Raw genomic sequence first — 27,772 nt, 5'->3', positions numbered from 1 at the left:
CTATCTTTTTTCCTTTTTTCTCCCGAATTTTTCGCCCCCTTACTTCGGCGCCCGGGTCCGTCGCCCCGCCCCCCTTCCACGGCACGGCTCTGTACCCAAGTATCGGAAACTAGTCACTTGTTCTATTTTCTTCCTTCCTACTTCTATAATTGACACTGACCGTTTCGTTCCAATGCTGGTAAAATAGCTATATAGGCTAATTTGCTTGAAATCGTCGCTTTTCAAGGGGAAATAAGTGGAATTAAGCGTGGTAAAACTAAAGTTTAAAGTGGACCCATCTTTCCTTATTTTCATATAACCATAGTTGGCAACAATGCGTTTCCTTTCGTAGTCGCGAAGGATCTCAATCAGAAGCAAGCAAAGTCCTCCCGTTTCTGTCGATAAACGTGCGATTTCCACTACTCTTACCTAATCGAATTCTTTCTTCACTAACAGTTTCACCACCCACTTGACCCAATCCCTCAACTCACCCCTTTCCTCTCACAGCATTTACAGAAATCTCTTCCTTTCGTTTCCTCCTTATTTCCTCGTAAACCCCCACCCAGTAAGTCAGTGCTTGCGTCCCTCGTTCGTTTCAATCCATTGAAAGAAATTCTTGAATTTGCCCCTGTCACGCGAATGACTGACTAACACTTTTTTCTCTCTTTCTTTTTGAAAAAAAAAAAAAAATCCCGAAAAAGGAAAGTTGAAAGATTGATAAGTTAGATTGGATAAGCCAAACTGTGTTCAAAAAACATAATTTATTTCCGTGATAATTTCGTTTCCGTTCTAAATTAATTAAGTTTTAAAGCATTTTCTCTTTCTTTTGGTAGTTGCATTTGACATGACATGACAACAAATAGAACACCTCATTTACCTTCTTTCTGTTGATACAGCGGCGTGTGCACTTGCACAAGAGATGGAACGATCTCCATTTAAAAAGAAAGAAAGAAAACTAAAGTTTATTCTGTTCGTACACGAGAGAGTCTAGGAGTGAAATATAGTTCTTATTCTTTCCCGTTATTCTTTAATGGTAATAAAGTTTTTTTTCCTGATTTCTTTAATAAGTTTCTTCTTCTTATTTGATTGATTAGTAAATTATTCAAACACTGGTTGATTCGTTAGATCGGAGTTTAGGGTCCCTATCAGCATCAAGGCTATAAAAGACATGGTGTCTGAAGCACATGAGCCCCATCTGAGAGTTGAGCTCCGGTCTTGCGCACTAGGTGCCCGTACGCTAACCTCATAGCCACGAGAGAGGTCATTTGTTATTATAGTAATGATTCGTTTAATCCAATAAAATAGTCTGACACTCATTCGAATGTTGAATTGTTACAGGAGTATTTTCCGCGAAAAGGTTCATTTATTCTAACTCCTATGTCAAAATGCAAGGCAAAACCTGGGAACACGAGTGAATTGTGGTCTCGAGTAAATGTAGTGAAAGCGATGTTTCGTCTAAACAAATGTATCTATTTTTTTAATTGAACGAGCTCTTGTCTCGTCTCAAATCTCGTCTCGTCTTGTGCATAATCTTACAGTCCGATCCCACGTTCTTTTTTTTTTTTTCTTGCTTATTTGAAGTAATTCATATTTACCTTATTTGCGCGCAACTATCAATGATACATTTGATTTTTTTCTTTAGCAATATATTTAAGCAGTTGTGTGTTTCTTTTGCTGCGCTGTAGAATTGATAATATATTGTTAAAACTGTATTTACCAATGTTAACACCCCGATTTTCAATTTTTTAAAAATCCCGTCCCAAAATGAAATTCGAATGACTGCTCAAATTTGGACCAGGGTTTATAATGACAACGGAACTGCAAATGTTCTGGACTCCGATCCTGGTTTTAATCCGGAGGTTTGCAAAGAAGCAAAATAGATTTCAATATCTCGGTTCTGTTCGCGGAATCGGAAACTATAATTTGCCATACTTGAGGAAGAATAATTGAAATATGTTACATTTCAATATATCGGTTCTGTTTACAAAATCTAAAACTATAATTGGATGGTATGTTTGTTTCAAGAAGGGAACTGAAATACATTTTTACATCATAACAAGCAAATATCCCCAGCTAAAGATTGTTACAAGCTGAAAAGGATGTTTAGCAATAGCTCGAGAGAATCCCCTACTTCAGTTGTGTTCCGAAACCTATCTCTTCTTTTTCTGTAATTGCCCTTCCACTCCAGTATTCCTAGATAAAGATTGTTACAAACTGCAAATGATGTTGTGCAACTGTGAAATGATAGCTCGAAGAAATCACCTACATCAGTTATGTTACAAAGCATACGTCTTCTCTCTCTGTAATTGTATTTCCACTATAGTATCCGCAGCTAAAGCTCGTTACAAAGTACAAACGAGCAACCCTAAAATGATAACTCGAGGGAATCACTTACATCAGTTACGTTACAAAACCTATCTCTCCTTTCTCTGTAATTGCGTTTCCAATCCAGTATCGCTAGCTAAAGATCGTTACAAACTGCAAAGGATGTTGAGTAACTGTGGAATAACGACTCGAGGAAACCATTATCTGCAACGGTTTAATTACATAACCTATTTCTCTTTTCTCTATAATTTCGCTTTCACTTCAATATCAGTTTTGTTTCCAGAACCAGAACCGATTTTTCTTTTCAGAAAATAAATTTTAATTCCTGGTCCGGAAATGATTTCCTCGGAAAATTGGTTTCAATACCGAGTTCGGAACAGTCTCTTTTATCAGCAAATCTCGTCCAGTTTTGCGCCCGGAATAGACGTCATGGTTTCTACTAATTTCCGGTTCGGACCAGAATCGTAACCATAACCCAGTGAAAACCATTGCCGCCGTTCTCTTACCGTTAACAATTTTAGTTTATACCCGAGGCAAGTTCTTCCATCAGGAATCAACCAGGGACCACGCATGTTAGTCACTTGGCCGCAAAGGGGTACAAGGATTACGATCCAGTGGAGAGAGTTTGTTTCTGTGGTAATGAACAATGAAATGTTATATACCATAGGCTGCAAGTAGTTAATCGTACTCCTCTAGGCATTTTTTTAAATGATAGATTTCCCTCACTTACCGCTTTTGCTGACTTCAGTAATATTTCTCAGTTTTTTAGTGATATTTCCTAAGCACCTGTTACACGTCTATGTGCAACATAGTATATTGATGCAGATTTGTTTGTCCTCCCTTGACATCAAACGTTCCACTCGAGGTGTTTCTCATGACTTAATATTCTACGTGACAGCTTGATAAATGTTGTCTCTCGCAAATGGAATAAGAATGTCCCCGTTTCCTTCCTACCTACCAACTTAGTTCCACGCTCATTAAGTAGTCAATATGATATTCTTTTGCGTCCAAATGTAGACTATATATTTTTTTTTGTTTTAGTTATTTCTTTATTTGCTGTTTTGTAATGCAATTGTGTACTCTCTTAATATACAGCTACGGATAATGTAGAAAATGTGTTTGGCAAATATGCTTAACATGATAAGCTAATTGCCGTCTCAGGTGACATGTAGAAAGCAAACTTGTATTGCACATTAGAAAGACGGACACGCAACACACGCAAACAAATCAGAAACATTGAAGAAAGTAAAAACAGATGATGTAAAGAATAAGCTTCGGCACGAAACTCACTGGAAGTGGACATGGAAACCTACTTCAGAAAGTTGGTCTTGATTTCTTTGGTGTACGAGTAGGTCTGGAATGGGAGGTAGAAGCAAAGAATTAGGAAAAAAGGTGTTTCTGTAGCACACAAAGCAATTAGATAATTCTGGATGGTACTTATATTTACAGAATACGTACTTTTAAAAGAACACCGAATTTGTTAGCAATCATGTTATTTGCTAGCATCGAGCTCGTATTATATATAGCATATAAGAGGTTTCTTTTATCATAATTGGTTAATATATTGGTGATAATAAGAGTAATGCATTTAAAATGGTGGGAGAATGATTCTTTCTGAGTTTGAGAATCTTTTTCATCAATGAGGCTATATGAAAAGTGGATCCTCTGATCGGAACAACATAAGGTATCACTCGGAATCGAACCAGGTTCCCCGTGCCGAAGACGTGTATGTTAACCTATAAAGCCACATAAGGGAGTTATAAAATGGTGGGAGATATCGTTTGTATTATGTTAAGAGCTATCATAGTTGGCATGCACAACTTTTCAGTAGTAATGAGTGAGACGCGACAAAGGCTGAGGCTGTCTAGCCTCGAAATATGTATCTGTTTCTAATGGAAGAGATATGTCTCGTCACGAATATTGTCATAGAAATTCTGTCATCTCGTCTCATGTGCAACTCTGCTGTGAGTACTCATAATGAAATGGCAGCACAATATGATTAATCCTATGGATGTAGGTGGTTCGAATATTCTGAGTATAGTGATTGCTTTTAGAGAATAACTGAATTATTGGTAATAATTTTGTACAATACATTTAGTGCATCTGTTTTTGACACGCATGATCCCGACTTCGATTTCTGGTAGTTATCCAAAAATGTGTATGCTGAGCTGACCGCACATCACCAAGTTAAAATCTGTCTTGTTGACCATAGCCTCCTATGAGCAGTGAAAGTACGGGGGAGTATTTAGTATGGTGTCAGTTGGAATTATTTTACTCGCATCCTTATGCACTCTTAATTTGTGCGAAAAAAAAGAGTGAGATGGATATATAAGCTAATTTATTGAAAGAAGTTCATATAATAGAGCTGCTGGCCGTCTCTTCTTGTTCGGTTGTCTGGAAGTAACGGGATGACCACTTCTATGATATGTCCAAGTTAAGAGAAATGGAACGCCCACATGGAACAGGTCAGGCTGATCACTTCCAAAACTTCAGGTTAATAATGCAGACTATATATATATATTCTCAGTGCGGAAGTAACATTTCTAAACGTTGTAAAATTCAGTCTGACTTTGTGAGCCTTAGGAAAAAAAGTACGTTCAGAATTCTATATAGAAATCATTCGTGTCGAGTGACCAATAATGTATTCAGGTTACTTTGTTTTTTTCAAGTTGTCAAGAGATTCTAGATGTTTTAGAAAATGATAGCAAATGATAGTAAAATACAGTTGTTAATATAGCACTATAACTTTGCTAGTTTTGTTTGTGTTTGTTGAAGCTTAGAGTTCATTTTCAATACCGAAGCTATATGTGAGCTAGAATCCAAACTACGGTAATGCTGTCCATTTTCGTCTCAACCGGGAATCCAACACAAGACTATGTGCACCAAAGACGCGCACGCTAGCTACTAGACCGGTGCGAAAGGGCTAACTTCATTGGTGGAAAAAGGTTTGAATATCTATACGTTGCTGCAAAGTCTTGCTGTTGCACTACTCAGTTTTTCAGGAAGTTACAGGAAATCAAAGAATAAGAGATTTCTCTGAGATATTGAGGATTTTCTCTGAGATATTAAGGAAATCACTTTGAAATATTGCAGAAACCAAAGAATAATCTAATAATTTCTCTGAGATATTGCAAAAAAAAAAAAAACGGATAATAAAGTAATTTATCCGACAAGGAATGGATATGAACGTGTCACCTGGAATTATCTAAAATTATTTGCAGAAATCATAGAACAAGAGGCTAACAATTTCTCTAAGATATTGAGGAAATCAAATGATAATATATTTTTTCTGAGATATTGCAGAAGCCAATGAAGAATATAATAATAATTTCTCTAAGATATTGAAGAAATCAAAGAATAATAAAATAATTTCTCTGCATAATTTTCAAGTAAGTACCAAATACAACTCAGTAAAGTAGTCACTTTTTTGGGGTGGATGGGATAGTCTTCGTTCTTGCTCAGTTCGCTATCTAACCCTATGAATCATAATTGATTTGAAGACATACTCTTTGACAATGGATATCATGTCAACAACACAAACTGTTTCACTAAGTAGTGTTTTCTAAATACTAAACAATTACGCAAAGAAATTTTAGTATTTACAGACGAGTAAGCACCTTTAATCACCAAATAGCTTTGTACTGGATTACTCCGATAATATATTTTTGCTTTAATTCAGTGCAGAAAAGCACTAAGCTCACAGAGCGCTGACCTTTGACTATATATGTCTAACAAGGTACATTCGCGAATTGTCCCCTCGGGATTCGTGTAAAATTGAATCAAATGCAAAGTTCTTCGCGGCCTAATGTGTATTGTACTAATTTTAGCACAATAATTACTAAATAATACTAATGTGTATTGTACTAATTTTAGCAAATTACCGGTCGGAAAACCGGTAATTTGCATATTTATGGACTTTATAGATGCAGAATTCAATCATACACTACTATAACGCTCGGATACAAAATCATATTTAGTTTCTTCAGGCGTAATTGGACATGAATGTGGGCATATGCAAAACAAATTGTATCAAGTACTTCTTCTTTGACACATGTTACCGACCACAGCCCCCATCTTGGATCCACCATATTGGATTCAACTTTGTTTTTTCAAATCGGAATAAGTGCAAGTGATACATCAAATTCATGTACAATTTTCTCATTACATTGTACATTGTTTACATTAGCTGATTATCTTGAGCATATTACCCTGCACCAATTAATATCTCATATTGATGAAACTTCGGTCAATACTTGATACTTGTAGTGCGTTTCCAGATTAATTTACTGATTTCAAAGGGCAATACTTTCGCAGTCAAACACACACACACACACACACACACACACACATATATATATATATATATATATATATATATATATATATATATATATATATTGTGTGTGTGTGTGTGTGTTTATATATAAATTATGCCTAGCTATTTATTACAATGTTAAGCGGAAATTGAACTCATGACTTGAGCATCTCGCAACTCCACGAGATACACCCCCCCCCCCTATGAGTTGTTTCATATTGCACGAACCAGTTGGATTTCGATTTGGATGAGGAAAATATTTCAGCTCTTTAATTAAATCTCCTTCCACGCCGCACTCTGGTCTCAGGGACGAGTTCATTGCGAAAACAAGAAGAAATAGTATTGGAAAATCGACTGAGGGCTTCCATATGTTTGTATAAACAGATAGTCATTTGGCCAAAAGACAGTAAAATAGAAGGAAAAATTAGAATGAGGGCAGTAGTATCATAGGTCAAGAGGTTTATACTTTAGAATTTTGATTAGTTATCTGGATTGGTTGAGTTCTGTGAGAGACTATGTTTAGGAGGACGAGCCTGTAGTCTGGTGTGTGGAAAAAAAAAAAAAGAACTTTACGTCTTACGATTATGCCCTTCAAGCGAAAAGAGGTGGATGATTATTGAAAATTATTGACTCTGAAAATATTACTGGAATAAGAATGTGGGAGGAAATGGGATTACTCCGAATAAACTTCGGATACGATGTTGTTCACCACAAACTCACATGCCCTGGAATCGAATTAGGGACCTCACACTAGAGATGAGAGCTCTACACTTTGTTTATTTATTTATTTATTTATTTGAACTGAACTACTGAACATACTTCAGGTTCGTGTTTTACTTCTTGTTATTCTTATTTGCTCTTTTTCACACCGTGGTCTCGGGTTCGATTCCCGGTGGGGACACTTGGTCGAAAAAGTATAAAAGTTTTTTCAGGCCAGCCACTCTGAGTGAGTTTTTCCGGGATTTTTCACACTCACATCAAACAAATGTCATGTTGGTACCGAACGTACAAAGCATGCTTTCTTTCTTCCCCAACCCTTTCTTCATTCCTTTTTCTTGGAGAGTGTGATCTCCGAGAGACGTCATTCCTCATACGTGACGGGCTAGTGGCGTGAAAAATCGAGAAAACGGAAGAACCCCCAGAAAACCTATAGGCAGGATGTCCACCACACACTCGACATCGGATCGCACCAGACATGAGCGGTCTATCACTGGGCTACCGTGTGTCCTTAACACAAATGGTAGATCTCAGTTGTTATTGGTTTGGTTTTCTATACTGTAATCCGCTACTTTGGTCATTCAAGTAGCTCTTCAATCGTCCTCACGACACTAGGTGAATGCCACAGTACTACCAGCTCCATCTGGTTGTTCCCAGTGGTGACATATTCAAGGCCTTTCAAGATCCATGCACAACGTGACCTCGGTGATCTAGGACACTGGTTCAATTCTCGTATTGTGGTCGACACAAAACGATTTTTAGAAAAAACAACCTGTTTTTATTTTTAAACTTTCAAAGAAACTACTTTTTCGGAACAATTTCGATTTTCTATCAAAACCTTTTTTCCTTCGTTAACTTATTTGGAAACGAGTACTGTATACAAGAACAACCGTTTTTCTATAAAAACTGGTTTTGCGCTCATCTCTAGTATTAACTCACAAATAGTTCGTTCATAGATTCGGTATCAGAATCACGTAAATGCCAGACTGGTATCTATATACTAAACCCTAAGCTCTTGAAATAAAGAATCGCTCTTGTTAGTTTAACATTCAAATTGAAACTCAGGATTATTCAAAGTTATGTGGTAAACACACTGTTAATGTAACTATTAACATAAAGCAATGAGCGTCATTATAGAGAGACTTATGACATAGGATTTCGTGTTGGTGAGTTTCTCTTTCCTTTGTGCATTACGTTGGCGTGGCCCTGTTATGACTTGTGTGTACTCATTTAAGTTATTTAATAACGGCTTACTGTCGTTAGTGCAGTTGATGATAATAACAATCTTAAGAAACGAGGAAACCATATTTTCTGGTCATGACTTTCGAAGTGTTAATCTACTAACTGACCAGTTAAGTGGGTAGACTTACTGCGTGGTGTCAGCTTCCCACTATCACGCCCACAAAACACCCATCAAAACTAACTGATGTGTCTGCAGAGGGAGCTTTCATCAGCCTTTTTCTTTCTTTCTCTTCTTTTTCCTATCAGCCAGATCAGGGAAAAAAATATTATTGTGTTATTCTTGACTTGTGAGTATTTTTTTTTTTTTTTTTGAAAAACGCATTAAAGGACCTTTGAAAGAAAAGAAGAAAACTATTTTAAAAGATTGTTAATCCTAATATTAATTAAGGCAAATAATGAATCCTAATATTAATTCAAAAAGACGGAGGTAAAAGTTATCTCAATCAATTTATACCTTCAAGCACTGTCTATATCAGTTCTTTATCTAATTTTTCACGTTTTATTAAAAAAATTCCATATTTCCTGAATATCTTACGATTTCTCCTCGTAATTTTCTCATAGCTGGTAAACAGTATTTGTTGAAGGAATTACTGTGAAACCTATTCCTTGCTGCTAAGAAAATAACCTGGCTGCTATACAACTTATCAGGATTTTGAGCTGAATGCTCAGTGACGTCACGGTTCACTGCTTCCCTTGTCAGTAAACCTCACGGAGAGAGGAAGGAGCACATACGTAATTTAAAGTTAATAGAAGATAGTGGTCACACAGGTGAATAAGAACATCGATAGGGTAGTTGCTAGTTTTGTGGGTACACTAGTCATGGATCCTTGGGTACACTACTCATGGATCCTTGGCTACACTATATCCCTAATACCTGCTTTTTTTAAAATTCCTCTACCAATTGTCCCTACCCTGCTTTCCTCGACGCGTTTCTCTCTGCTATTTCTCAGATTATAAAAGCGCACTCCTGCATAATATATTTACCACTTGGAAATTGTTATCGTACAGAATGAAATAGGATACCGTCAAACCACAGGACCTCCCAACCCTTTGTATACACATTTACTGATTTGAGCCATCGCAGGCGGCGATAATTCGAGGGTGAGGTGCCATATATACAGTGGCGTATTTACGATTTTGTTTCGGGGAGGGCTTTGCTAACTTTCGGGGGGGAGCTTTACCTGAAAATGTGAAAATTCTGCAAGATATTTCATATACTTTACTATAGTAAGTAAGATTTCGGGGGGGCTTAAGCCCGAAAGCCCCCCTAAATACGCCACTGTATATATATATATATATATATATATATATATATATATATATATATATATATATATATATATATATATATATATATATATATATATATTAAAGGGGCTTCCATATTAGTGATCATTTGAAGAAAGAAAAAGCGGGTGGTCGTCTTTAAGTAGAAGGATATGGCGCTATAGAAAATACCGCGCTCGTAAGATTATATTACATGAAGATGTTTTGAGAAAAGAAATAGTTGTAAATGTCACAGCGGGGTGTGCTGGTTATGAGTACAAACATTAATCCTTTTCTCTAATAAGCTGAAGAGAAAGACCTGTCATAAGAAACGGAGTGGGACAGGAAGAGAAAAAAACATATTTGTTATTTTGTGTTCTTTATACTAAACTTTACTATTCTGGACATGAACCCGAAGTAAAACGTGAATTTCAGCTAAACTAGGGCCTATAAGCTTTTTTTTTTTTCTTAAGCGCCGCACGAAGGAAGGGAAAGGATAAGAATATACGAAACACACACACACACACACACATACATACACAAAAAGACGAGCCAAAAAAACAAAAAAAAAAAAAAAAAAAGGAAAAAAATACAAGAAAAGATTTTCAGAAGCGGCTGACGGGGAAGGGACTTGTATAGTTGTAAGGTATATACGGTATCCAACTTCTGCTACTTCAAGACTGTAATAAAAATTCTACAATGTCCCGTAATAACGCTTCTTTCTTTTTGTTATTCTTTTTGGGTGTTCCAGCTTCTTTTTGTATCGTCAGAAGGCATGTTTGAGAGGCAGTTTTCATGCTGTAAGGAGTGAAACATGAAGAATTTGTGGCTATATAGCTTTTTTTCCTTTCTTTCTCTCAATTTTTCATTATATATATATATTGGCAAGAGCCAGTACCTTACTCGTTTGTTGCGAGCAGAATTTTTAGTACCCTCTTAAATGAGAAAAGTATCTCATATTGCACAGTATTATAACCCCATTGAACATATTGGAACAAATTGTCAACTATATTCGATGTCTTTCATGTATATTCTTTTACTTTTCTTTCCTGCTTTTGTCAAACTTTACGAAACAGTTATCGTGGACCTTCCTACGGACACTTAAAACATGGAATATAGTAGGGACAACACGTATACAGCTGGGAAATAAAATGTTTCCTTGTTGTAGACTTTAGTGTTTTGATATATAATTTTTCCCCTTGTGTTCTCGAACAATCTATTTTTTTTTTTTCTTTTTCATATTAATCTAATAAACATCAACAACATGTGAAGCAAATAGAATAAGAACTAGAAGCAATGGCTTTTATCGCTATAAGCTGAAGGAAGAACATGTATATCGGTAAAAATTAGACTTTTTATCAGTATAAGATGAAGGAAGAACACAAACATACCAGTGAAAATCACTTTTATAGCTATAAGCTAAAAAAAAAAAAGAAAGAAAAAAGAACACACTTATCAGTAACAGATAGACTTTTATCATTATAAGCTGAAGGAAGAACACGTGTATCAGTAAAAATTAGACTTTTATTGCTATAAGATGAAGGAAGAACACACTCATACCAGTGAAAATTATTGTTATAGTTATAAGGTGAATAAGAACACACACACATGTAGCAAACAATTGTTTTTATCGCTATAAGCTGTAGGAAGGACGTGCACATCGGTAAAAATAAAGGTAAGAAGGCAGAACAGGGCAATATCGTATATATATATATATATATATCATAGTATTCTGCCTTTATTGGCAGGTCACTTGCCGCAGCTGAGAAGCTTCCATGCTGCCCGGTCCTCCGCTAACTTCTTCGTCTTCGCGTATGATCTTTCTGTTTTTATATCATCCATTAGTTGTAGTCTCCTTCGCCCCCTCCCTCTCTTTCCCGCCACCACACCCTCTAGGACGTCCCTCATGATATAATCTCTTCTTAGGCAATGTCCCAACCAGTTTGTTATAAACTGTTAATTACACTTACGGTAATACGGTTTCAGCGTTTTCGAAAACTTCGCTCCTGGGGGGGAGGGGGGGAGGGGGAAAGCAATAGCTTCAATATCCAAACTTCTGGTTTCATAGTTATTAAGCCTCATTCTTCTCTTGGGAAGACAGACACCTCTGTTAGTTGTTCTATTTATTTTAGTTCTTGAGAAGTGAATCGCTTGCATGAATGCAGGTTAAAGTAATATTGCAGTTTATGTTACAATATATGAAACACCAAAAGTTTTAATTTTCTTTTATATGGTAGCAAATGGCCTCTGTCTATTCAGTATCATAATACTAAAAGTTATTGCCTTATGGGGGGAAAAAGAAGATTTATATAATGAAAAATATTAATAAAACAGAACATGTCAGTGCGCGCGCGCGGGTGTGTGTGTACTCTTTCTAATCATTTGAACCCATACTGTCAGAGTAAAATTGAGATTCCCATCCCCCACGTAACACAACCTATCTCATGTCACGTCGTTTCTATATCATCCCTACCTCACTTTCACCTCCAAGCGGGTACAGTTTTTTCACTAATTTGTTGGATAGGTGGAAAGTGGAATGAGAAGAGAATGGTGGGGGAAGGAGATGGGGTGTGAAGATGGACAGACAGTTGATGATCAACAGGGAGGAATAACAGTCAGGGATTTTGAGGGGTGAAGAGAAGAGGATCCAATAAAAAAGCGAAGTCTCAGTAAAAACCCTAATGAATTCCAATGTAACGTCAATCAGCGATAGCATTTTTTTTTTCAAAAAAATGTAACATGACACCAATGTGTACGAAAATTTATCATACAGAGTGTGTACTTTATATTTTTTTCGGTGTATGCAATATTTTGTCCGTCATAATTCGTTCCTTTCAACCATTCCGTTCTGTCTTTTAGTAGATTCAGTAGTTAATACCGTGCAGCAAAATCCATACTTTATTTACGAGCGTAAATTTGCATTATAGAATTAATACCCCAGACAGTAGATGAATTCGTTCACAGTTTAAGTATAGTGTAATATATATTGAATGAAATTTTGCATACTTGTAGAACATCGAAAAATAATCGACATTTTTTTTTTCGACAATGGTGAAGATTTAAGGGTAGAGACCACCCTTTGAACGTTAGGGATAGTCTCCAAGCATAGACACAAAACAATCATTTAATATAGAAGAAAACATACTGCCAGGGGGGTTTTAGGACAGCTGATTCAGACCCTGATGTCAAAATTACAAAATTCAAAATGGCAGATCCAATATAGTGATTGCAATTAGAAAATGTCTTCTGTTTGAAATTCTCTGCACTTAGCCAAGAACAATTATAGTTGGCAGATTTACTACGAGAAGGTTGCAGACCAATTTGAAATCTCTTTCTATTGATTTGAAACCCCTTTATTGTAACGAAATGCTTGATTAAAGTGAGTCTCTGCACCTCTCCCTATTCAGGGTGCCTATGTATACTGAGTCTTCTCGCCTCTCACTGTCAGAACTTCACATATCCACAATTGTTATAATTATGAATTTATTGAGAAAACGCTTCACAGTAACGATATTTCGTAAAACCAAAAAGTGTTTGGTACATAAACATTGTTTACAACACCAATTTCACCTTATTACAGCAATAACTGTGACAAATCGCAAAATACGGCACAATCTTCTTCCAAATAACTGGTTTTGTATCATGTATATCTAATAAGATTTGCAAATCTAGGAGAAGAAAACTGATTTTGAATCAGTGATTTGGATCTAAATTATATTACGGAGACGTAAATTTATGTTATAGTTGTAAAGGACTACATCCATAAAATGTCTCAAGAAGTTTCTCCACGGCCTAAGGACGAACACATCAAGAGGCTGAATCCTACCAGTTGTTAGTGCCGAATGGTTTCTATTTTGAGGTACCCTTTGGTTCGTAAAATATTTTGAAAAGTTTATTAATTGTGACCACTCTATGAATTGTAATAACAAAATAGACTTTCATTAGACGCTGAGAGAAAAACTTCTTGAAACAATGATCTCACAAGACCTGAAGACCTGGTGTTAATTTTCCTGATTTTGATGTTTCCACAAGGACGTTTTCAGATTAAGAGAGGTTCTTTTGAACTATAGGGCCAAATGTCCCATTCTTCTACTTCAAAATAATTAACAACTGTGATAACAGATTACCATTTTCAGAAATTAAAGGTTGTATGGTGTAGCTGTGAGTTATAGATTTATTGACTGTGCCACATTTTCTCCTGTTTGTGTCTATGTAAACGCTATAGTGAGAGGTGCAAACTCACTTTAATCAAGCATCCAATTAAAATGAGCACAGAAAGAGGTTTCAAATTGGTCTGCAACCTCCTCGCACTAATCTCTGCCGACTATAATTGTTCTTGGCTAAGTGTACAGAATTTCAAACCATCAGAACATATTTTGTAATTATAATCACTATATTGGATTCGCCATTTTGAATTTTGTAATATTCTGAATTAGCTGTCCTTTAAAAAAAAAAAAAAAAAAAACTGGCAATATGTTTCTTCTAAATTAAATGGTTAGTTTTGGTCTATGCTTAGAGACCATTCCTAACGTTCAAAGGGTGGTTTCCATCCTTAAATCTTCACCATCGCCGAAGCAAAAAAATCGATACGTGTCGATTATTTTTCGATGTTCTATAAGTGTGCAAAGTTTCATTCAAATCGGTGAGTGACACTTCCGTAATTCTCCTTGTGAGTGTGATGTGAAAGAAATTAACGGACAAATAAATAAATAATTAAAATTTTAAGGCTGTCAATTGTTTCTAATTCTTTGCTTCATTTTTGTAAGTGACAGTGGCGGATGAGGGGGCGATCGGGGCGATCCCCCTCCCCCAGGAGAGGAAAGTTTTTTTTATTTATACATAAATAAAACCCATCTCAGAGTTTGGAGCTCTTAAAAGTGGCTGTAAGTAGCAGTATTACAATCCACCGACCCCCCCAGAAGTCCGTCTTGGATCCGCCCCTGGTAAGTGATGTATTCAATTTCAACGTTTTATGTGAATCTGTAGTAGTTTTAATATTTAAAGAGTTCGATCTATCAAAACTTCCTAACTACAGGGTGACCCAAAAGTAGGTAAACATTCCCATACTGATCAGTCATTACATTTATATCTTTTACTTATTGTTATCCATACAGGATGGAATGTTGATTTAGTTTCTTCCTTATTTGATCTTAATTTATTTTCATGTATACCTTAAGCTCGGAACAAACTAAAAGCATATAAATTCATTATTTTAATAAATTAAGATGTCATACTTGATCGATGCTGGTCTGTATACCTACTTTCAGGCCACCTTGTATTTACCCTGTATGTTCGATCATTCATTCGGGATATAAAAAGTCTGAAGAACTACTTGATGGCTCACCATCAATTTTGGCCAGGATGTACGGTTGATGTCAAAAGTTAGGAATCGAACTCGTTTATGAAAAATGATATTCGAACCGGAAGTTGTAGAAATTAACCACTTCCGGTTTTAAGTTGACCACTATTAGAACAAAGTCGGCAATAGATAGCGAGAAACTGTTTCCTGTAATCGATTCAGTGTCCCAAAAATACATTTCGCCTCTCTTCTTTACTATCTACTAAAGCCGGAAGTGATAGAAATCCAGTACAGCTTCCGGTTTCAATAACAGCTTCCGGTTTCAATATTGATCTACATAGAGCAAAAACGATTTAAAAAAAATAGCGCGAAATATTTTTTGCGGGGGAGGGTGATCGATTTAGCGATTTAAGAATAACTACCATCTGCTCTTTTAATCCAAGTGACCACCAGTGGAAATCCAGATGTTCACTTATATCCCAGAAACATGACTCCCTTAGGTATACGTCTGGGCCTTTTAGGGATAATCAGAGAACGATTTTTAGACTGTCCCGTGTCTAACTCATCCCATTGAAATTTACGGAAAATCTCGTGGTTATTTTTATTATTAGGATCTTACTAATGATAATTACAAGATTATAATGGTATTGCATACGTCTGTTTATCCTCTAATCTACACGATAACTCTCGAACGAAAGCGAATTTTTTATGTTAAGCGATTATTTTTTGGCCGAAGTCGTTAATGGAGACAATTCATTAACATCTTCCTGGATAATGGCGAATTTAACCATGATTATTCATATACTGTTTAAAATTGATAATATTCCCTAGATCCTATGCAACCTGAACAACAACATAGCATTGTTGGTTGCCTATGATAAAGGAATGTAGCTTTTCTTACTGCTATGATATCGATCGAATTTGTGAATGAAGTCAATCCGTTCACGTCTTTATGGGTAACGGTGGCTATCCATGGTCCTTTTAAAATTGATAACATCCTCTTGTTTCTAAGCAACCTGCACAGTAGCAAAGAAATGTTGGTTGCCTATAGTAAAAGGATATGTAGCTTTTCTTATTGCTGTTATCTCGGTCGAATTTGCGAATGAAGTTAATCCCGTAACGGCGGCTATCCACATTCCGTTTAAAATTGATAACATTCCCCTAGCTTATATGCATTCCCGTGCACAGTAGCAAAGAAATGTTGATTGCCTATAATAAAAAAAAATGAAATGAAATCTTTGAGTTTTACGTCCCACGGTTATGCCGGTTAGGCTAAAGGAGACGGTGATGATGAGTGATGAATGAAATGGTGGAATAAAGAAAGTGGGAGAAAACGGGAGAACCCCGAGAAAACCCACGCACACGGTGTTTGGCCTATAATAAAAAGACATGTAGCTTTTGTTAGTGCAATTACCTCGTTAATTTAGTCAATCCGTTAAAATCTTCATGCGTAACGTTAACTTTAATGATGGCTACCCATACTCCATACAAGTAATCGCGTTACCTCCTCTTTACTGATTTTATTAGTTTATTCTTAATTTTTATTGGAATCCTGATTGTCACGGGACAGATATGATGCTTATGAGGTTTCCCAAGGAGTCCCTGGACATGTTGTAAATGTGGGTCCTCATGTAACACCGGTATTATGAAGGATGCTATATATACTACCAAAGTAGGATCCGATTGATTTATGATTGAGGGTTTAATACAGACGTCAGTAACGAGGACATTTGTCCCATTGGAAACTCATAACTAGGGAATATTTGAGTGCCACTAACTCAGCGGAGGAAATTAGGGATGCGCACGAGACAAGACAAAACAGAATTTTCCAGACAAAATTCAAGTCGAGACACAGCTCTTCCAATAGAGAAATATACATTTTTCGAGTCGAGACATCACTTTTACAGCACATTTTCGAGACGAGCTTCAAATCTAGTCTCGTGCGCATCCCTAGAGGAAATCGAACTTAGAGGGCAGGTAAGCTAATCTTTCAACTGTTTTCGTCCATAACAAAGGTCAGACAACACGGAAAAAATAATGAAATCTTTGAGTTTCACGTACCACGGTTATACTGGCCAGGCTAAAGGAGACGCTGATGATGAGAAATGAATAAAATGGTGGAATGAAGAAAGTGGGAGTAGACGGGAGAACCCCGAGAAAACCCACGCACACGGTGTTTGTCCACAGAGACAACATGGGTTTGTAATCCATGTTGAATACTTCCATTGGAGTTTTTGACTCCATTTCTTATTGTTCTGCTCGGAGTGCTGAAAATATCAGTGTAACTTTTTTTAAAAAAAGAAAAGAATATTAGAAAGAGAATAGAAAGCAAACAGGAAATTGAGAGATCTTGCACCCTTTTCTTCATCTCTTAAAATGGGATAACGTTTGGAGCGGTATAGAGCGAGGCAAGCTTGAATTTAGAAATACATTTTTAATTCCTTGTTATTTATTATTTATTTACATATAAAATTATATTTCGGACCTGAATATTATTTCCTTGTATTCAAATATGAAAGAAGAAAATAAAAAATATTTCTTCATTTTTAAATTGTATTCTTTACCACCGCATCATTCTTGTGGCTGACGTTTTGTATTCCAATTCAATTCTCATTTCAATTCCTCGTGTGCCCTGTGGGTTCTCACACTACTTCCTCAATGACTTATAGAGCGGTTTGGATTCAATTGTAATTACGAATCCTAATTGCCCAGAAGGTAATTACGTTAAGACCCCTTCCAACAGCTACATATCAACCTCTGGCTGCTTGCTCTTGTGTTTCTTGTAAAACGATCAATATTAAATGCTTTCTTCATTTTCGCCTGGTTCTGGATGGTAATCAATATTAACAAACTGCATTCATACACGTGTACGTAGTAAAACACTCGAGAACTCAACTCGAAAAAAAAAAAAAAACTGGGGGTAGGGAAGAGGAGTCACAGAAATGTTCAATATTTATTACTGTGGTTTTCTGTTTTTATTAATGCTAAATGGAAAATTGATTTAAATTTCATTTCTTTGTTAATTTTTTAAATCAAAATATATATAATAAGGAAAGAAAATGAATATTTATCCCTCTATACCTTTGTATAGCCTAGTTTTGCTGTTCTGTATATACAAAATATAAAAATTAAGTCCGATTTGCTTTGTTCTCGTACAGTATTCAAAATAAGCGAAAATGAATGCTTAAAAAGTTTTATGAACAAAATTATCATTGTTTGTGAGTTAATTATATATCTCCTCGTTGGTCTAGTAGCTACTCCGGTACACCTTTGATGCATGAGGTTCCGAGTTCGATTTCCGGTGGAAAGAATATCTACCTCACTACACTGGTTCAGATCCCACTTGAAACAGGAGGTAACGTCCTTTATACCTTCGCTACTCATAAAAGAAATAGTCAAATCAATCAGTGGAACTAAACAGCAATTTCTATTTGTTTATCTTATAATGAACTAGTATTGAAAGAAATGACGAGGCCCATTTCTATACAATTCAATCGATACTAGAGTAAAGAAGTAGCAATATTGCGTGTACACCACGTGAAGGAGTTTGGTTTCTATGGCGTGATATTTTCTTATTTAATATTGAATCCAAAAGTGGTAGTAGATTTCTACCTTTTCTAGTCTTAGTAGAGAGATTTAGAGTGGAGATGGAATTTATCATTGAGACGCTTAATTGATTGTAGAAAACTGCTTCTCGCTATCTATTACCGTTTTGCTTTATAGAGATCAACGTTAAAACCAGAAGAGATAAATCTACCATTTCCAGTTTCAATAGAGGCTTAAGAGAAAAGATGGTTCCTATTCATAGAACACTAAATCGATTTTTTAAATATATATATATCTTCTTGCTATCATCTCTTATCGTTATTGTTTTATGAAGATCAATTTTGAAACCGAAAGTTGTAGTGGACTTCTGTCACTTCTGGTTTTACCCGAGAGTTAAAGATGGAGATTAAATTTATTCTTGAGACTCTTAATTGATTGCAAGAAACTGCTTCTTGGTATCTATTAGTTTATTCTCTATAGTTATTAATTATAACCAGAAATTGATGATTTTTCTAACACTTCCAGTTCGAATATCTCCTCCATCACCGAACTCAATTCCTAACTCCTAATTGTATACATTCTGATCAATCCATATTGTACATGATCGATGAGACTCACCCGATCTTCACTAAAATTGGGATACTGATAAAACTTCACAAACTTAATGCAAATGTGAAATATTTTGTTGTCCAGGCTCTTGATTCCTGAGATATTGTTTATCAAATTTGGGGTTCGACTGAGTGAAAGGTTTTATTATATGTGGTATGGTATCATCGATACTAATCCATTTTTGATGGAATTTGGTATGGTAGTAGAACTCCTGCGGCTTAATACGTTCGTAAAATATTGTGCTTTACAGGCCATTCGTTCTCGAATTATTGGCAAGTCGAAATTTTTTGTCAAGTGGAGGTCTTTACTTCCCGAGTTATTAACCACTAAGCTTCGGGCTTGAACTTAACATATATGTTATAGGAAGTAAGTGCAGTATGTATTTATAATCAAAATTTTCTTAAAATCAATTAAATACTTTTTTCGCTATAGGGAAATTTATCACGTTTATGTCGCTGAAAATAAGTTTAAACACATTAAATTTCTTTCTATGATTGAAGAATAGAATAGCAAGCCGATATAAAACATGAATGCAAACTTCTTCGAAATCAAAGCCTTTAGTTTTCGCAGATGGTTCTTCAAGGAAAATTGACTAATTCTATATCTAATATGTGCATAAATGGAGTTCCTCAAGTTTCATAACAGATAATATAAATTTTTAAACTATTTTGAACTGCTGAAAAGAAACGCTGTGGAATTTAGTCAAGAGCTTTACACATCCTATTAAGTGTTAAATTGATAAGACCTTGAACCAGTTCGAAAAAAAAATATCCAGGAATTCGGACTAGGCTTTCCGTCCAATTTGTCTGATTCAGTGAGGTCATGCTGTACTGTAATTATTTTTATAAAATCAATATTCACACTAGATTTATACCTTCTTTTTTTTTCTTCTGTGAAGAAACAGAGAGAGGGAGAGAAAACGAAATAGCATCACTTTAATACAACGTGTTTAGGACGTGGAAAATCTACATGAAATGCAGAAGATTTTGCATATGGGAGCGTGGCTGTGGAATTTTCACCACTAAATTTGTCAATGTCTACACAGTTTGGAACTTGGAAAGCATTCATCAAGAGTTATTCACTGCGTTTTACTTGGCAGCGTTTGCCTCAAAATTAGAGAGTTGAGTGTGTGTTAAAGAAACACTGCGAGAGTATTATGGAAGAGAAGCGAGAAAGTTTAAGTTTGGTAGTTTAGTGTTGGTGTAGTAGCCATGTTAAAGGGGCTGGAAGTGAGAAAAAGATGGGCTTACATTTGCTAATAGTAGTAGTACAAGTGCTGTAACGAGAAGAAAATTTCCGAGTTTGGGGAGGTTTTTTTTGGTAATGAAGAAGGCAATGAACCAAGGTACGTCCACCTTAACACAGCAGGTGTAAAAAGGGATTTTTGCTGGTAGCTCACGGTGAATGTATAAGTGTGTGTGTTTAGTGGGAAAGGATAGGCAGCTTCTTGGAATATAAGCCCCCTTTTTCTCTTCCCTCTCTTACTCTGCATACACTCTTTACTGTACAACCTCCAGTGCTGTTGCTTTTGATATAACCGCTTACCACTTCCTGAATCGAGCCGCGACTCTTGCTTACAAGCGTCTGATGTGGTCGGTATGCGGTTTGCTATGCCAAGTTTTGTCGATTCTCTTGAGGTTGACCTTTGACCTGGACTAGCAGCCACCGGTAACATTTACCCAGTCTCTCTTTTTTTCTACTACTTTCGCTCCCTTAGTTTGCGTACCAAGCACAACATTGAAACCATTATGAACACAAGCAAAACTTTTTTAAAAAAAAAGTTTAGTATACACTCCTGTAAATAGTTGTATATGATGATTTATGTTACCCTTTATCAACTAAACTCTATTTATTTTCTTATCGAATGAATTTCATTGATAAATACCTATAAAGTTCTTGTCTTTATTATTAATATTATTCATATTAACAATAACAGTAATATATTTCTACAATCTTTCCTACTTCCTCCTATTAAATAATAGTTTTTGATTTCATAGGCGTGCAAAAAACGCTTTAAAGCAGTGGTTCTCAAACAGAGGCGCGCCGCCGTGTGGAGAGGTGAAGGTTTAGAAATGCTGCTGAAACATTCTACCATATAGGCTAAAAAAACCAAAGAATTGGAATTTACTATTCAATGAATCTCCAACTGAAATCAAACCCAGAATCATTATGCGCCAAAGAAACGCAAAGCATTAGACCAAGAAGGGAATTCTAAATCTATACTGCTTACGAAATGGGCGCAAGAGAAATGTGATGTTGAATATAATTATATTTCTGTTTTGTAATACTGTCCAAGAAAGAAGGATTCGTAGTGCATCCAAAGAAAAGGAAGGTGTTTGAAAACTGATTATGGTTGTACATTTAAAGAAAAAAGCAACAATTTATTATACTATTCGTGTGTGTGTTTATTTAATTTGCAGGCTATATTGAGTTTATTTCTGCTAACTGTAGTATACTCTTTATGTATAATAAGGGACAGCATTTATTGCGTTTGAAGGAAATGCTTTTAGCGAATGAGAGAGATACGGTGTTGCCACGTCTTTGTATACATTCACGTTAATTTATACACAAAAGAAGCGACTCACCGTTCATTCCTGCTCGCATTGTAGCGCGTCTGTATATCCACACTTTTAACACGCGAGAATGTCGCGCCACAGTGTGTTTCCGTCTCCTAGCTCACACTTCATCTTTTAGACCCCAAGAATTAATAATTTTCGATAGTTTTAACATAAGTATAATGAAAAAATATAATCTTAAGATAAGACATGTATCAATTCATGGATTTCTCCGATCTAAACAATCTAACATACTTGAGGGTAAACCGTCATGTGTAGGTTTTGACAAAATCGACAAATATATATACAGGGTGACCCAAAAGTAGGAATACAGTACCTTACTGCATTTAATATCATTTCTTATTGTTATCAGACAGACTTGGTTTCTTTATTATTTGTTCTTAATGTGTTTTTACTTACATCTTAAGCTTGGAAAAAACGAAGCAAATAAACCCATAAACTAGAATGTTATACCGTACTTGATCAATGCAGGGGTGTATACCTTTTTTTGCGCCACCTTGTATATATGTCATTCATAATCAACGAAAATAGATCCTGAAATACGCTACCTATTAAGGTGAAACTAATACTAAAATATGCTCACCAACACTTTCAGTTAGGACACTTGCAAGAGGACAGTGTACTATGGTTAATGTTATATAATTAACCCTTAAACCTTAATTTTAAATATCTCTCAATTAATGTTTTCGGAGTTTGTACGTATTTCTTGAAATAAAATCCACAATTCTCGGATAAATGCTTATGGTATGGTCATTAAATTACTAATAAAGACATTAGATCCAGAAACATAACCAGTAACAGAATTTTAACATATAAAGAAAAGTTCTAGAAAAGAGGGAAAGAGGAAATGAAGCTTTCGGGAAGCTGTTGATAAGTGTGCAGCATGCACTGTAGAAATTTAGTATCTTAAGCAAATTTCGACCTTCTGACCTAATTTTGAGTCCGGAAATGAATTTTGAGAAAGCTCTGAAGGAGAGGAACATAGTAACTTCCAACACACACTTATATAACTCATATATATATATATATATATATATATATATATATATATATATATATATATATATATATATACAAATAGATAGAAAGCAGAAGCTAGAGTTCAGATATTTGGTGAAATACTGAAAGCGAGCGTGCATTTTAGCGAAAGAAAGAGAGCGAATGAAAAAGTCTCAGCTAGCAAACCGGAGGAACATTGAACGGTCCAAGGGACGTGTTATACACATCGATCCGTCTTTAAACCCTTCCTCTCCTTTGCATCATTTCTCTCGAAAACCAAGCAGCCTCCTCTTTTAGTCCCCTTATACCTCTTGAAGATCGTCGTCCTCATCCTCAGGCAATGGTGCTATCCCTTCTTGTTCCACACCTCATCTCTTTAGGGCGTTCTAGTTCCATGGAAGCTGCTTGGAGCCAGATATTGTAGTCTAATTATTCATCTAAGAAGAGGCAGGCGAATGTCTCCCTCCTCCTTCCCTCCCTGTAACCCCAACCCTATGACACCCTCGTCTTTACGAGATAACAACCGACGACCGTGAGTGAGGAAGGCTTCTCTCCGACCAAAGTGTGAGAACAGTGAGAGAAAATACGGTTTCTATCTCACTTTCTCATCCCTCATTCTCCTCTTCATCTATCTCTCTTTAACTTCAATCCTGAAATGGAAATTTCTCATTTCTCTGATTGAAGTTGGTGCCTACCAATCAGCAGTTCACCATTGCTTGCTTGCTTGTGCGTGTGTATGTTGGTTGTTGACTGGTTTTTGATGGTGTGTTGTGTCCTGAAGAAGAAAAGCTAGATCCCCATAACGGAGGTGGCATTTACTTGTATAGGCTTGCTGTGTTCTTTACACACCTTAGAATTCATTATTTTTAGTATTGTTTTCTCTTCTCTTTCCCCTTACTTTTTTTGTTTTAAAAAAGAAGGCAGTATTGTTGTTACTGAGATTAAAAGAATTTTACTCCGCTGCATCCATTTCCAGTAATAAAAGATACTTACATATATCCGTGTATCTTTTCGCATACATATAAAAATTATAGCCTTTCAAAGTCACATTTTTGAAGAAGTTAATACATTTCCAGATTTCACTATAATGTGGCGCGTAATATGAAAATTCCATAATTCTTATTCGTTCATATTTTCCTAATAATATAGCTGTTCTTCCAGTACCCAACGATGTTTGCCTAAGAAATGGAAGAAAGAAAATTGCGCATAAATAAAACCTATGAATTGGCCATCTGTCTAATTTGGTCTTATTTTTGTAAAAGATGCATTCTCCCATAAGAGATGCATTATTTATTATTAGATAGTAAATTGGTCACTTGTTCATCTTGGAGCGTGGCCACATTGATGCAACATTATTTAGGTGCTATTAATCGTAAATTCACTTCTGTATGTTGTGATCTTCATGTCAGAACAACTCATCCAGAACGTCATTTACTACTGTTCTATCTTTCGAGAGGTCAATAAACCCACGAGAGAATGAAAAAAAAAATGGTCCAATGAAGTTAATTTCTCCAACAGTGCAGGCGACAGTGGTACTGTTTATTGCTTTTACGTCTATTGCCGGCGAGTATATGGAGAGATCGTTCTCTCTGTTGTTTGTCACGTGTTCGAATCCCTTTTCTTCTTAGGAGCATGCAGGAAATTTACAACAAATGACGGTAGGATTCAGTTTGCAGTGTTAAAACGAAAGAAAACCAGGATAATAGCACAATTTTTTTTCTTTTTGTTTTTTTCACTGATTGTTGGCCAACAGTCAACAGCGGGACTAATGTAACTGCTTCAAAATACACAAAACGGACCTTTTTTTGGTTTTTCGCTGCTTGAAGCAGGGAGAAAATTGGGTGTTTTGGGTATTTCCTTGAACTAACGATCTTGTATGCATCTATATCATTATAGGTGTGAGAAAGAAAAGAATAATGAATGTGTTGAAGCATTTTGTTGAATTCGCGCATTTGAAATTACATCACTCATGTTGTGCAGTGTTTTCATATTATATATATATATATATATATATATATATATATATATATATATATAGATATATATATATATATATATATATATATATAGATATATATATATATATATATATATATATATATATATATATATATAGAGAGAGAGAGAGAGAGAGAGAGAGAGAGAGAGAGAGAGAGAGAGATTTACTACTGCTTATAAAGTTAGCAATTAGTTAGCTCATAGAACCTCTTATATTGTATTACGATTTGAAATTTTTTTGTTTGAAAATTTATTTTCTGAAACTTGGCCATTTTGCAATGAAACCAATGGTGCTCAATATGGACCAGCTTTATTTACTGTATTTTCTTTTCTTTCCCTTTTCTTGTCAATAGGAAATTATAGTTTGTGTTTTAGAAACACCATTAACAGCCACATTACTTACCATTACGTATACAGCCACAAACCTGTAGGTATATTTCTGTGAGAACACCGTGTCACAGACTGTTTCACACGTATCGCATTATTTCACTGTACATTTATCACACTAAGAGAATCGTGTATTCCGACCTAGTGATAATTCTAAGGAAGTAATTACGAACAATTATATTCAAATTAGGCGAAGTGTTTGCAATTCTGAGAATAGTTATATTTATTTACTTTAACAACATATTGCTTCCTGTGTGTGAGTATTATATGTGTTGGAGGATCAAGAACTTTTCTTGTTGAATTCTATAAGCGTTGAGAGAACAAGAACTTTCCATGTTAGAAATCTGTTAAGTGATCTCCATTTTTTTCTTAAGTTCTGTGTTTTTGTTTGTGTGTAGTTTTTCTTTCTTTTTTTTTTTAAAAAAAAAACAGGCAGGGTTGTACCATCAAAGTAAGTTAGAAATTAAGCAAACTGGCAACATTGGCCAAATACATTATATTGTTTGATAAGCAGTCGTAACTCTTAGCAGTTCCTCTTTCTTCTTGTTGTGTCTCTTCCCCTTGTCTCTTTATTCTCTTCACCCATTATCCACTCCCTTTTTCTGTTATTTCCCACGCTTGCATTTTCTCACCGTGTTCCTTTTGTTCCCAAGTGGAAGAGCTTGAGATATAAGAAAATGGCGGGGGGAGGGGGAGGGGGAGGAAGAACAATGTGAAAATCCTAATTGTTCAAATGACACGTGCTATTGTCTGGGCTGTACAGGTGAACGGAAGCGCTTTATTCCTATTCCCTCCAACTTTTATTTCTCACTCGTGGTTTTTCTGGTTTGGCCTTGTTGGTTGATCGTGGTTCTGGTATTGTACATCTTCGAGATGAATATTTTGGAGGTCACTCCGAAAACTAGTGATTAGTTGGGAAAGTTCGTGGTTTCGCTATATAGGTTATGCAGAGCAGATAGTTTCTCATGAAATTCCAGCATGTCTTCAAATAGAAGTAAGGTGGTTACCCAGTTACCATCTTACCTGGAATTGCAAGAGATGTCTGCTGAACTGACAGAACTAAAATCCAATTTTCACCAACGTTATTGGAGAGTTGCTTAGATTAGCCACACACTAAATGGGAATTTCCAGAACTGACCTGAGTCACAAGAGGCTAGGATGGAATTACCGTCCATTATATAAATTCTCTAACTGTTTAGTTTTTTAATCACTTCTTCTTGAAAAGCATGTACTCAGAAATTTCACTCATCCTAGTTTTAACAACTTGAGAATCCAGAGTTAATTATATAAAATAGTCAGTAAATGTACATCCCCTCCTCGTACGTTATCAGTAATTTTGAAACAGGTGGATTCATTTTTAGTACGGTTTTCTTAACGGTAGAGATAGCATAATTTCCTTTAACTTGTCGGAAACATTAACGGCTCTATATCGGAAAAAAATAATAAAAATAGTCAATTTTTCAATTTCAAATAACTTTGTTTTGTGACATATGTTGACCGTAAAATTCCACTTACTTTGGATGCATATTTCTCGGACCGTCTCAATTGCGTTACGATTCTTATAGAGGCCTTCAAAGATTTTTCATTTTTATTTTTTTTTATTTTTGTGATACTGTTACGTCTTGTGATAGTTTGCAACACTGAATAAGTAGTATGGTACTCTAACTTTTCGTTTCACTTGTAGATTTGTAGTATGTACCTTTTCACTTGATGTGCCTGATTTACCTGATATGTGCCTGATGTGCTTTTCCAAACAAACAACACTGTTAATCTGATTGTATCAGAGTATAACAAAGAATTTTGTTTTTTGTCGATGTTTGGATCACACAAAATTTTAGCCAGCAAGCCTACGCGAGCTTGTAGTTTTACTGCACGTGCATATATAACTTTTAGGTAAACTGGAAAAGAAAGTTCAACATTCTTAGTATGCAATACAATGCAATGGCAGGTATCAAACAATCTATCTCTGTTAACTGCAGATACAGTTCCGAAGTTAAACTATTTAAATACCTATATGCTGTTCCGTGGTCTGCTCCCAACCCATCCTAATAAATCAATTTTACCATTCTTTCCCTGAGCCGCTCATATATACATAAATAGTTTGTCGCTAGCAGCGCTCCCCTCCTTTCTTAACATCAAGAGATGTCCCTGGTGTCGAAACTATTTGCAGAGCGGCCAAAAGCTAGTGTTAGTACGGAGTAGCAAATAAGCAACACAATTTTACTAGCCCAAGAAAAAAGCTATTAGCCCATATCCTACAATAGAAACCATTTATTTACCTTCGGTATGATATTAAATACTCGCCTGCACCGTGGGCGAGTAGTTATTTGCATCCCTGTGTTAGTAATATTGCAGAATTTTTACATTCCGTTAGATCTACAAAGTTTTTTTTTTTCTTTAAATGTATTGCACCTTAGGAGAATATTTCTTTAGTATTTGCTAATATCTCATTCCTCTTACTTTCACTAGTTTTCCTTTTTTCTTCTTGTACATTATCCCTTCTTCTTCTTCTTC

At 35.7% G+C, this 27,772-nt stretch overlaps 1 protein-coding gene across 2 annotated transcripts in view; it reads left to right on the top strand.

The window, feature by feature from the left end:
- sns (nephrin adhesion molecule sticks and stones) overlaps positions 1–27,772 on the top strand; it is a 954,753-nt gene that overhangs the window by 115,329 nt on the left and 811,652 nt on the right. The window lies entirely within an intron of this gene.

Source organism: Thermobia domestica, chromosome 9, assembly GCF_964235325.1.
Source record: "Thermobia domestica chromosome 9, izTheDome1.hap1.1, whole genome shotgun sequence".
NCBI classification, from domain to species: domain Eukaryota; kingdom Metazoa; phylum Arthropoda; class Insecta; order Zygentoma; family Lepismatidae; genus Thermobia; species Thermobia domestica.
The sequence above is the reverse complement of the archived record's forward strand: the minus strand, read 5'-3'. Positions and strand labels throughout refer to the sequence as shown.